Raw genomic sequence first — 12,552 nt, 5'->3', positions numbered from 1 at the left:
ACACCTGAGCCAAAGACTTTGCAAAGACAGTTGTCCAGCATGAAGTGGTAGTTTTTCCTGTTCTGTGTTTTTCTCATCTCATTCTCTTTTCAGGACACTCAATTCTTTTAATGGTAGACAGGTGACAGAGGCTGGTTCAGGTAGTGATATTAAAGAGTTGGGGATGAAGGAGAAGTTGGTAGCACAAACGGTCCAGCCAATTACTATATTCAATTCAGGGGTAAAGGAAAATTGGGAAACCTTGGAGCTTGGAGAAAGTGCGAGGGGCTATTGTCTGAGGAGTATTGTGTCCATAAGTACGTTGACCCCATAGTTGAAGAGAGGTACATCCAGCGATGCCAGTCCAGTAATATTCGGACATCAGCAGGCATCCTTGAAGGATGATTATCATTCTTGGGTGGGTAAGGTTGTAGACCAAAAAGTGCTGGGTGTGCTCTCACGTGCCTCAGAGATTAAATCGAGTAGGATTAGTTCTCTTTCCACTAAATATTCCTGAGGTACCTGAATTATGGGGTGGGAGGTCACTAGGGGAAAGGTAAGACAGCTAGGTCCCTTAGTTTGGAGTCTCGTAATATTTGGAAAGCCGATCACTGTTTCACATACAAAGAAAATTGAGCATTGGGAGATTGGGAAGATCGAACAGACAATAGCCCGCCCCACAAGTGTTGATGAAAAGAACTGATGACATTATTAGAGCGCATACTAAGGAGATCGTATATGACATTGTTGATAGACATAGGATGATGTTATTGATGAACATGTTCTATTTAAATGTTGTCTGAGCTAAAAGACATGCATTGGACGAATGAACCTGTTAGACTTGCAGAACTGTAGTAGAATATTCTACATTGTTGTGTGGCAAGAGCCCGCTACTGCTGAAGCACACGCGAACAACTTCTTCCTTTTTATGTAGCTTTATTGTCAGGATGGTAAATGTTTTGACACTGTATACTTTCACAGCAGTTATGGAGACCCTAAACGCTAGCTATACATAGACCAGCTCTCTCTCTCAAGATCAGCCAGCTTCCCCAGCGTTGGTCTCAGTGAACAAATGACACAAACAAGCTTTTATACACTATACTCCTCCCCCAGCCTTAGCTTGATGGACAGGTGACACCCCACCTTCTCTTTAAGAGAAAACACCCATCACTGGCTCTGTTTGAACTTACAGACACACCCTTTCAGTTTGCTGAGAGGAAGCAGCTTTCAAATCATGTAAGTTATCCAACTACACATAAGTCTTTACTTGGTTTAACCTGAATCTAGGTGCATAACATCGCCAATGTCTTACTCTGCTTGTATGTTTTCTTTGCATCTTGTCAGATAAATGCCTCCCTTTGTTACAGTTGATATGTTCTTTCGTACCCTATACCATTCCAAATAATGCATTACATGTTTTTTTGTACCCTTGAATGGCATACAAAAGGTTATCTGCAAGCTCCAGAGGTATACAGTCTATTGTAAAAGAAAAAATTGTTTTGAGGATTAAGACTCTCTCTTATGGTAACGTGTTTAGATCTACAGACAGCGTGGACATACACCAAGGGGGACTTACATTACAGAGAAATGAAGCGTGGTACTGAGATCCTGCATATAATCTTTAAGGTGATAGTTTATTAAACTATCAAAGGGTGGAACTGTCAAAGTCGTATAATTGGATGAACAAAAGTATATTGGTTAATATTGTTTTACCGTGCGATTGCGATCAGTATGCCACGTAACACGTGGCACGGCGTGATCACATGGTAAAATACGCACGCATACATTCGCTCTCTCACATTTAGTTATTTATATATTTCATATTTATAATGGTTCCATTCCACAGTGATTTATGAGCAGATGGTATATAGTTTATAGTTATATATATATATTAAGTTTATATATGTAGACTTTAGTGATACTTAAGGTTCAGGTTACAGGAAACATGTAATGTTTAGTATCATTTTAATCCTCTATTCATCCGCAGTTGTCTGGTTCATTTGCCGAAGGGATCGCACATTGCATACTCTAGTTAGCAATGTTAGGGAATAAATGTTTAAAATGTTACTGACTGTATATTGTGAATAGACTAGCTTAAACTGGTTTCTGGGCAGGAGAATCATCTGTAATGTTGACCCTCACCCCTGGAGGGGGTTGTTTGAACTGGCCTATGACGTGTTTACACTGGACCCTTCTGAAGCCTGAACCTATAGAAGCAAGCCATATCATCTGTATTGTTTTCTCTGTAGCACTGGGTGTATATATATATATATATATATATATATATATACATACAAGCTCCCTGGGACCAGCTACCCCAGTCATTCTCTGACCACAGTATTCTGGAGTGAAGTGAATCAGCTGGTACCAGCGGAGCGCAGCTAGCGCAGGCTGGCACAGGCTGGCACAGCGGTATGTATGTATCTTTGGTATCGGCTGTACTATAATTATGTATTGAGCTGCTAAAACTTTGGCATCTGCTAAATAAATTGTTAAGGCTTTGGAAACGCAAGAAACCGCTTATTGGAAAATGATAAAATTACTTTAATAATAATAATAATAATAATAATAATATATATATATATATATATATGATACATACACTGACATTACCCACAACATTTTTGTGTAGGGTCCCCTCAGGCCATCAAAACAGCTTTGACCTATTGAGGCATGAACTCCAAAAGACCTCTGATGTTAGCAGCAGATGTTGGGCCTCCAGGGCTTAGACTTGTTTTTTCAGCACATGCCACAAATGTTCAATAGAATTGAGATCTGGGGTTTTAAGAGGCCAAGTCAACACCCTGAACTCTTTGGCCTGAAGGAGTGTACTTGGTCTGCAATAATGCTTAGGTGGGTGGTACATGTCAAAGCAACAGCCACATGAATGCCAGGACCCAAGATTGCTCAGGAGAACATTGCCCAGAGCATAACACTGCTGTTACTGGTTTGCCTTCTTCTCATAGTGCATTCTGGTGCCATCTCTTAACCAGGTTAACGACGCACATGTATCATCCACATGATGAAAAAGAAAACATGATTCATCAGACAAGGCAACCTTCTTCCATGGATCCACGATCCTATTCTGGTGCTCACGTGTTCATTATAGGTGCTTTTACAGGTGAACAGGGGTCAACATGGGCACTCTAGCCGGTCTGTGGCTACACAGTCCCATATGCAGCAAGTTGCGATGCACTGTGTGTTCTTACACCTATATATCATAGCCAGCACTAACTTTTTTAGTATGGTGATGATGATGATGATGATGTGCCACATTAACTCTTCTGTGGGATTGGACCAGACAGCTTAGCCTTTGCTTCCCATGCGCACCAATGAACTTTGGGTGACAATGACTCTGTCGCCGGTTCACCAGTCATCCTTCTTTGGACCACTTTTGGTAGGTACTAGCCACTGCATACCAGAACACCCCACAAGACCTGACTTTTTGGAGATGCTCCAACCCAATCGTCTAGCCATCACAATTTGGCCCTTGTCAAAGTTGCTCAGATCGTTACCCTTGCCATGCTTCCGGGAGGTCGTGCCAGTGGAGAGAGGCAGTCTGAGACAAATTGTGGATTCTGAAGTGAGATAAGATGATCAGGGTGGAGAAGAGGCGAAGGTCATTGGCAGATCACAGGGAATGGGATAGAGTGTGAATGGAGAGGAGGTTAGAGATGTATGGGGCAGTGGAGTGGGAGAGGGTCTTGTTGGTAAGGGTGAGGAGTTTGAAACGGATTCTGTAGAGAAAGGGGAGCCAGTGTAAGACAATGAAGAGAGGGAAGGCAGAAGAAGAGTGGCGTGAAAGAAAGATAAGTCTCGCAACCATGTTAAGTATAGAACGAAGGGGGGTGAGATGTGAGAGGGGGGGCCGGTGAGAAGATTACAGTAATCAAGATGGAAAATTATGACAGCATGGATAATGGTTTTGGTGGCATTCTGCCATAGAAAGGGCTGGATGGCGGCGATATTATGGAGTTGGAAGTGACAGGATTGGGCGAGAGATTAAATATGGGGGGCAAGAGAGAGTGAGGCGTCGAGAGTGACGCCCAGGCAGCAGAGTTGGGGAACATATGAGATGGTAGTTTTGTTGACAGTGATAGAGAGATCAAGAAGTGTTGAAGATCTAGAAAGAGGGAAAACAATGAGTTTGGTTTTGTCAATGTTGCTTTTGAGAAAAGTGAGGACATCCAAGAGGAGATGGCGGAAAGGCAGTCTGATACACGAGAGAGGAATGTGCGGGAACAATCAGGAGAATAGATCTAGAGTTGAATGTCATCAGAATAAAGGTGATACTGGAGACTGAAAGAAGTTATGAGATCATCCAGGGAGGGAGTGTACAGCAAAAAGAGTAGGCCAAGAACAGAGCCCTGAGGGACTTCAACAGGGAGGGCAGAGGAGGGGGGATTAACTAGAAATGGATACAGAAAAGGAGTGGTTGACAAGGTATGAGGTGAACCAGACGAGGACAGAGCCGGAGAGGCTGAGAGAGAGAAGGGTCTGCAACAGGAGTGGGTGGTCCATGGAGGCAAAGGCCACGGAGAGGTCAAGGAGGATGAGCAGGGAGAAGTGACCCCTAGATTTAGCAGAGAAAAGGTCGTGGGTGACTTTGGCCAGGGCTGTTTCAGTTTAGTGGAGGGGTGGAGTGGGTCTAGGAGGGAGTTGTCCAAGAAGTGCCTGGTGAGGTGCTTGCAGACAACCCTTTCGAGTAATTTAAAGGCATAGGGCAGAAGTGAAATGGGGTGGTGGTTAATTAGTGAGATGGGGTCAAGTTTGGCTTTTTTTTTTAGAATGGGAGAGATAAAGGCATGTTTAAAGAAAGAGGGGATGATGCTAGTGGAGATTGACAGATCGAAGGGTTGTGCAAGGTTGGAACAAGCAGTGGGGGAGAGGGCGAGAAAGAGGTAAGCGGGGATGGGATCCAGATTGCAGGTAGATGGGGAAGAGGAATGGATGAGGGAGTGGATGTCTTCACCTGAGGTAGGGCGGAAGGAGCACAAGATTGATGAGGGTGGTGGAAGAATTATGTGAGGAGGAGAGTCTGATAGCCTCAATTTTGGGGCAGGTAAAGGAGGCAAAGTCAGTGGCAGAGGGGGACAGAGGGATAGGAAGGGGGTGAGAGTTGAAAATGGTAAAGAGACAGCTGGGATTGGAGGACTAAGAAGAAATGAAGGACTTAAAAAAGGATTATTAAAAAAAATATTGTCCCAATGGTAATTAGACAGTAAGTCAATATAATAAAAATAAAATAACAATACATGTATTCTTTATAGAAATTTGCGCCAATTATGTGTAGGTGTTGAATTTTCTTTTGCAAAGGGACATTTATCAAAGATAACTAAATCGCAAAATAAGATGCATCTCAAGGGAAAGTCTTGCTTAACGTGCATCTAAGGCCCCTTACTATACTATAATGTATTTGCACCTGAGTGCCCCTTATATGCCTCTAGAAGTGCAAGAGGCTGCAGGTGTTAGATGCACACATCTTAAAATAATGGTACAATTTGGGCATATGGGCAGTGCAATACATTTTACATAATATACAAAATTACAACATTCTAAAGCATTTACATCCAACTCTAAATTAAACAAAAGCAAATAGGTAGATGCACACAGATGTTGTAAGAAAATCCAGCCACCAATGCCTGTTTTTGTCAGAGGATGATAATGCAGATGGCTAAGAATAGCCACAAGCACTTTACTCACCAGCAGCTACAATAGTTATTCTGCTACCGTAAGTATCAACTGTTCCCCACACCTCTTTTTAATAGTAAAAATTTGGCCAGGCCCAACTTTGCCTTCTGTACCATTTCATTGCAATTAATTTTTTTGTCTCATGATCCTCTCAATGTATATTAATATGTAATATGTTGGTGCTTTATAAACTAAAAGATAATATTATTATTATTATTATTATTATTATTATTAATATTATTAACGTAGCACATACTGTAGACTGAAAACAAACATTACAAAAATGTGCACAACTAATTTATTCGTAAAATTATTTGTCCCCAGTAAGCTAATTTAACTTCAATAGTATTTTTATTTTTCTTCCAAATTTAAGGGATACAGGAAAAAAAATGAAGGGGAGGGGGGAAGGGAAGACCAGAAGAAAGAGAAGGGAAGGGGGGGTACATAGTAGGGTAAACACATTACATGACATCAAAATTTACTTTACTTAATATAATGAGACTAAAAGGTCAGTAGGTCAGTAACACCGCAAAAAAACCCAAAAAACCTGCAGCAACAAGGAGGTCAAACTCCCAAAGGGATAATCCCATCAGTAAAACTATGAGGTTTCTGGCAAGAATTCATTCAGGGTGAACTGTGAAAGGGGTAGCAACGAACAAGCATGAGCAATAGATGCCCCCATCACCCTCTGTAGTAGACACGTGCCAGGAAAAACACTTTATTAGGGGAGACGAGGGGGATGAAGAATATGACATCCCCCACGTCTCCATCTTGAAGCTAAACTGTACTTTGGCAATCACTTTGCTTAACGCGGGCAGGTTGGGGGTTTTCCAGTTTTGAGCCAACGCTGCTCTAGCAGCTATCAAAATGTGGAAAAACACATATCTAGCATGAAGAGGGAATTGTGGTGGAAAGTGCTGTAGTAAAGCCACTCCGGGGTGAGATCTACTTTTTGAGAGGTAATCTTATTGGCAAAACTCAAACACCTGCTCCCAAAATGAAAGAAGGAGGGGGCAGCCCCAAAATATGTGCATAATATCCCCTATTGAGCCGCATTATCTCTAACAAAACTTGGGGCTAGATTTACTAAGCTGCGGGTTTGAAAAAGTGGGGATGTTGCCTATAGCAACCAATCAGATTCTAGCTTTCATTTATTTAGTGCTTTCTACAAAATGACAGCTAGAATCTGATTGGTTGCTATAGGCAACTTCCCCACTTTTTCAAACCCGCAGCTTAGTAAATCTAGCCCTTGGACTGAGCAGGCCACATTTTGTGTAGACGAGTCGGCGTAATGTAGAGTCTATTAATTAACTTCACCATAATTTCCGAGTGATTCACACATTTAGACATTTGAAAAGAGTTAACAAATATTTTCTTCCATTGACCAGTGGTGAGCGTAATATCAAGGTCTATTTCCCATTGTAGCTGGTATCTGGACTTAATATCCAATGTGGGAGAACAGATAAATTTATACCAAAAGCTAATACCTGCCCTATTAGAACCCTTCGTCAACCTCGCATATATTAGGGCTGGGGCACGAGACATTTACAGTCCTTGTCCAGGGAGGGTAGAAAACCAATGTCTAATCTGCAAATATTTATAAAATTCCTGGGCGGGGAGGCGAAATTTATCCCGTATTTGCGTAAACTACAAAAGCTTCTGCTCCTCAAGTAGATCTGACCAAAATTTAGCCCCATTCTCAATCCAGCGATTTAGGTTTAACTCTGGAATAAGTTTTGCTACAGTTACCAGTGAGATATTTGTAGTAGGGACAGTGAGATTTTGGCTATTAGAAGTAAACCTATCCCACACCGCCAGGGAGTCTTTAATCATCTTGGGGAGGAGAGCACCTACCGGCCGCCAGGATTTAGGGACCCAGATCAAGTCCTCTAGTGGGAACCTCAAACACAATGCCCTTTCTAAATCAACCCATGGTTTCTGATTTGGAGGTAAAGACCAGTCTCTTATTTGGGATAATACACAGGCGTGATGGTATTTATGTAAATCTGGTAACGCTTAACCACCATGTTGCTTGGGCAGGCACTTTCGAGAACCAGCTATACGAGGGGGTTTACCTTTCCATACATAAGTTAGCATAATTGACTCCCAGTAAGCTAATTTATAAACTTGTTTGCCCCTCTAAAACATAAATAATGATTTACTTAAACTCCCATTGTGTCTCCTCTTATATTAAAATTGCCCAGCAATATAACAGTGATGTGTTTGGCAATCTTGCCTATAGGCAGCACGGTGGCTAAGTGATTAGCACTTCTGCCTTACAGCACTGATGTCATGAGTTCAATTCCCAACTATGGCCTTATCTGTGTTGAGTTTGTATGTTCTCCCCGCGTTTGCTTGGGTTTCCTCCGGGTGCTCCGGTTTCCTCCCACATTCCAAAACATACTGATAGGTTAATTGGCTGCTAACAAATTGACCCTAGTCTGTGTCTCTTTCTGTGTGTGTGTGTGTTAAGAAATTTAGATTGTAAGCCCCAATGGGACAGGGACTGATGTGAGTTCTCTGTACAGCGCTGTGGAATAAGTGGCGCAATATAAATAAATGGTGATGATGATGATAGAAAGCAGCATGTTGTTTCGGGTGATTTTCAATTCAAACTCGGGCGAGTTTGCAAAGTTGCAGCTTCATAAATTTGGTGATTAGTTTAGCTAGAGTAGCAAAAAGCCAGGACTGCGATTTGTAGTAATTTTGGGATTGGCGATTTTGAAGGAAACACTTTACTGGCAATTTTACATCAAATTGCCATTTGATACATCAGCGACTTAAAACTCGCCTGAGAAAATCAATGAAAATCGAAAATCACAGCTTGATACATTTACCACCATGAGTTAAAGGTATTAGGGAGATAGCAGGATCCAGGGGTAGTTGAGAAAGGCCGGGAATATAGGTAGTATATCCAGGAGGGGTGACTGAGGTTGACCACGTAGGAGGGCCTATAGGTGAGGAAGGCTGGTAGCAGAACAATTAGAGGACAATCAGTAGTGGGTCAAAACGTGTTACTAGTGTGTTAGTGGTGGATGGATGAATGGATGTAGTCCACTGAATCACAGAACACAAGAGAAAATATTGTAGTGAGAGATTGCAAATTGTGGGGAGGTCTCGATTTTTTGTGATCTAGAATCGAAACTCCAAAGCACAGGAACTCAGTGAAGCAATGCGGGAGGTAGGAGTGGGTGAGGGGGAACAGAGGTGACCAGTGATGGAGGCCAGAGTGCAGAGATGATAAGAAAAACTAGTGGGGAGGACACAGAGGCATCCAGGAGTCAGTGACAGATGGATGGATGTCACTCACCGGACTGTGAGTGCTTCTTCCCGGACATTTAGGAACCGTGGCCGTCCTCCATCCTGAGGGACTGCGCATGCGCAGCCCTTTCTATACCTCCAGTGTATGTTCCTTTAACTTAATTGGCAGATCAGGCAACCTCCCTATATTAAGCACCTGTGGTCATCACCACGTTGCCTGATCTTGGAGTCTCATTCCCCATGAGTCTCTGAAGGTGTTCCTGTGTTTTCCTCGTTTATTCAGCCCAGCTGATTCCTGTGGTTTCCAAACCACTTCTACCTCTGTGGTTTCCAAACCACTTCTACTACTGTGGTTCCCATACCACTTCTACCATCTACTGTATCATCGTGACTGTGAGCTGATTCCTATCCGCTGCCTCCGTGCACTACAGTCTTCTAACCACTTCAACTCTACCATGTATTATTGGGACTGTTAGCTGATGCCTATCCGCTGCCTCCGTGCACTACAGTCTTTCATTCACATCCACTCACCTGTTCATGATTGTGACTGCCAGCTGATTCCTATCCGCTGCCTCCGTGCACTACAGTCTTCAACCTGCAACTCGTCTGTGTTTCATCATCGTGACTGCTAGCTGATTCCTATCCGCTGCCTCCGTGCTCTACAGTCTGCAACCTGCAACCCGTCTGTGTTTCATCGTGACTGTTTGGCTGATTCCTATCCGCCGCCTCTGTGCGCTTCAGTCTTCAGTCCTTGTCAACTCTCCCGTGTTTCCTTGAGTCTGCTGCCACTATTGCTACCCGCTATTCTCCGTGATCAACAGTTCCAGTTTAACTCTGCTCTCCCGTGTCCCATCGTTACTGCACCTGCTGGTTGCTATTGGCTACCTCCGTGTTCCCGCAGAGACCCGCTGCTGTTACTCCTCAGCGCTACTCATCCATCTACTGCTGATCCGCTCTCCACGCCTTCCTGTGTTCCCTGCTGGTCTACCTACCTGTGCGCTGCACCTGCTAGACCACCGCTTCACCCATCCAGGGACTTTGCATCCTGCCGGCCTCCTGCCGTTCAGGTATCTCTGCACTCCTGTCTGACTGCCTTCTCCTGAACCACGGTATGCATACTTCCCATTGACTGTGCTGTGTATTGCATACCTTGCTGGACTGTGTTGGTTCTTCTCTGGAGTGTGCTATCCGCTGAGTCTATTGCCATCATTGACTGTGTTATCTCGTGCTGGATTCCGTCTAGAGACTTTCCATATTGGCAGTGTTGTTCAGTCATCTATACATTTATATTGTGCATATTACTGTGGATCAAAGTCAAGGTGCCCGTGTATATCTTGTGTTGCAGTCTCTCCCCGTGCACCTCCTCACATATATATTCAGTGGTACAACTTGCTGGTGGCAGACCACTGACCCCTGTTTCCAGTTTCACCTATTCCAGTATCCTCTCACATAGCAGTGGTACAACTTGCTAACGCAGACCACTGACTCCCCGGATACCTCCACTTGGATTCTATTTCTTCACCCGGACAGCGGTACAACTTGCTATCCGCAGACCGCTGACTCTCATCACCCCCTCGTTTCTGTTGGACATTCCTCCTCACTATAGCAGTGGTACAACTTGCTACCGCAGACCACTGACTACCTTCACGTGTCCTTTGTCCATACAGTTCCTCGTGTATTACTACTTCCATATTGCCAGTGCTGCTAGTCATAGACTTTCCTGAGCATCTCATCATCTGCTATTTCCTGTTCCGTGATCACCCTGCTACCAGAGTACCATATTACCACCTATACTGCTCTGGTAAGCCTATCACCTGGTGATCCCTGGGTAAAGACTCCTAGTGCCCGTGACAGTAAGATCAGGCCATGACAGACCCAGATACGGAACCTACCGCTAAAGAGATGCTGCAGCATCTGGTCAGCCGTGTGGAGCAACAGGATGCTTGCCAACAGCTGTTACTTCAATGTTACCAATCATTAACCTCCCAAGGAACATCTGGACAGACTGTTACAGCTAATATTGAAGCTCCTGTGCTTTCCTCCGTTTCCCCAGTGCCATCCCAGGTGTCTACAGCTCCTACGCTTCACCTGCCTACTCCGTCAAAATATGACGGGGACCCCAAAACTTGTAGAGGTTTCCTTAACCAATGTTCAGTCCATTTTGAACTCCAACCTCAAAATTTTTCTACCCATCGTTCCAGAGTGGCCTATCTTATCTCATTGTTTTCGGGTCAAGCCCTGGCTTGGGCCTCCCCCCTGTGGGAAAGAAACGATCCAATTCTACAAGATAGTGCCAAATTCATTTCCACGTTCCGAAGTGTGTTCGATGAACCAGGTCGTGTGACCTTCGCTGCTTCCAGCATTCTTCGTTTGCGACAAGGCTCCCATACTGTAGGACAGTATGTCATTCAATTTAGGATCTTAGCCTCTGAACTTCAGTGGAACACTGAAGCATTAGTTGCCGCCTTCTGGCAGGGGCTCTCCGATAAAATTAAAGATGCACTGACTACCCAAGAGCTTCCTTCGTCACTAGAAGATTTGATCTCTCTTTGCCATCGTGTAGATATGAGATTTCGTGAAAGAGAGTCTGAGAAAACAACAGCTGTCAAAGCACCTCTTCGTTTAAACCCTCAATTTCGTCCAGCTCCATCCTCTGTGATTCCCATGGAGATAGGACGTTCCAAATTATCTTCAGAGGAAAGGAAACGAAGAGTAAAGAATAGACTCTGTATCTATTGTGCTGATTCCACGCATATGCTCAGCTCTTGCCCTAAGAGATCGGGAAATGCCAGGCCCTAACTAGTTCTGGAGAGGTGAAGTTAGGGTCCCTGGAGTCCTCTCCATTGTCTATGAAACTTAAAGTCTGCGCTTTTGATGTTACGATTTCCTTTGCTACCAAATCCTTTGAGTCACAGGCATTGATTGATTCCGGAGCAGCAGGAAATTTCATTTCTAAATCACTAGTGAATCAATGGTCCCTACCAGTGATCACTTTAAACGGTAGAAGTAAACTTGTGTGGCGAAAAGAAGAGTTATTGTTATTTATTAGACATTATAAAAAGTAACAAACCCTGAGGAAGCTCACTGCCTTTCTGGCTACGAGCGAAACGCGTTGGTATTTACACTCACACGGAACCACATAGCACTGTTAAGTGCCTACCTTTTCAATCTTCACATTCCAGCACCCTGGACTGCTTATTTCACTTTGCCGAATTGCTGCTCGCGAGGGATATATAGAGCGTTTACACGCCACCTCCGTTACACACAGGCTGTGTGCTTGTGCCCTGCATCATCATACAAACTTAAGGCAGGAGACGCTATCAGTCTGCAGGAGGGACCCCCGCTCAGCGCACATCGACTACCAAGTAACATCAACCCCAACCCGCAGAACAGCTGTCTACGAGGGACACATCCAGCGGGTATACGCTACCTCCGGACAAACACAGGGCTTGTGTCTGCACTTTGTACTGCTGTACATACTCTAGACAGGAGACACTTCAAGTCCATAGGAGGGACCCCCGCTCAGCGTTCACCTTCCACCGAGCGACATCAAGTAAGTTACCCTGGATTTACACATATATATTGTTTTTGGGACATTTTTCTTTTTTCCTCTTTTTTCTT

The sequence above is a fragment of the Mixophyes fleayi genome, chromosome 10 (assembly GCF_038048845.1).
Source record: "Mixophyes fleayi isolate aMixFle1 chromosome 10, aMixFle1.hap1, whole genome shotgun sequence".
NCBI lineage: Eukaryota > Metazoa > Chordata > Amphibia > Anura > Limnodynastidae > Mixophyes > Mixophyes fleayi.
The sequence above is the reverse complement of the archived record's forward strand: the minus strand, read 5'-3'. Positions refer to the sequence as shown.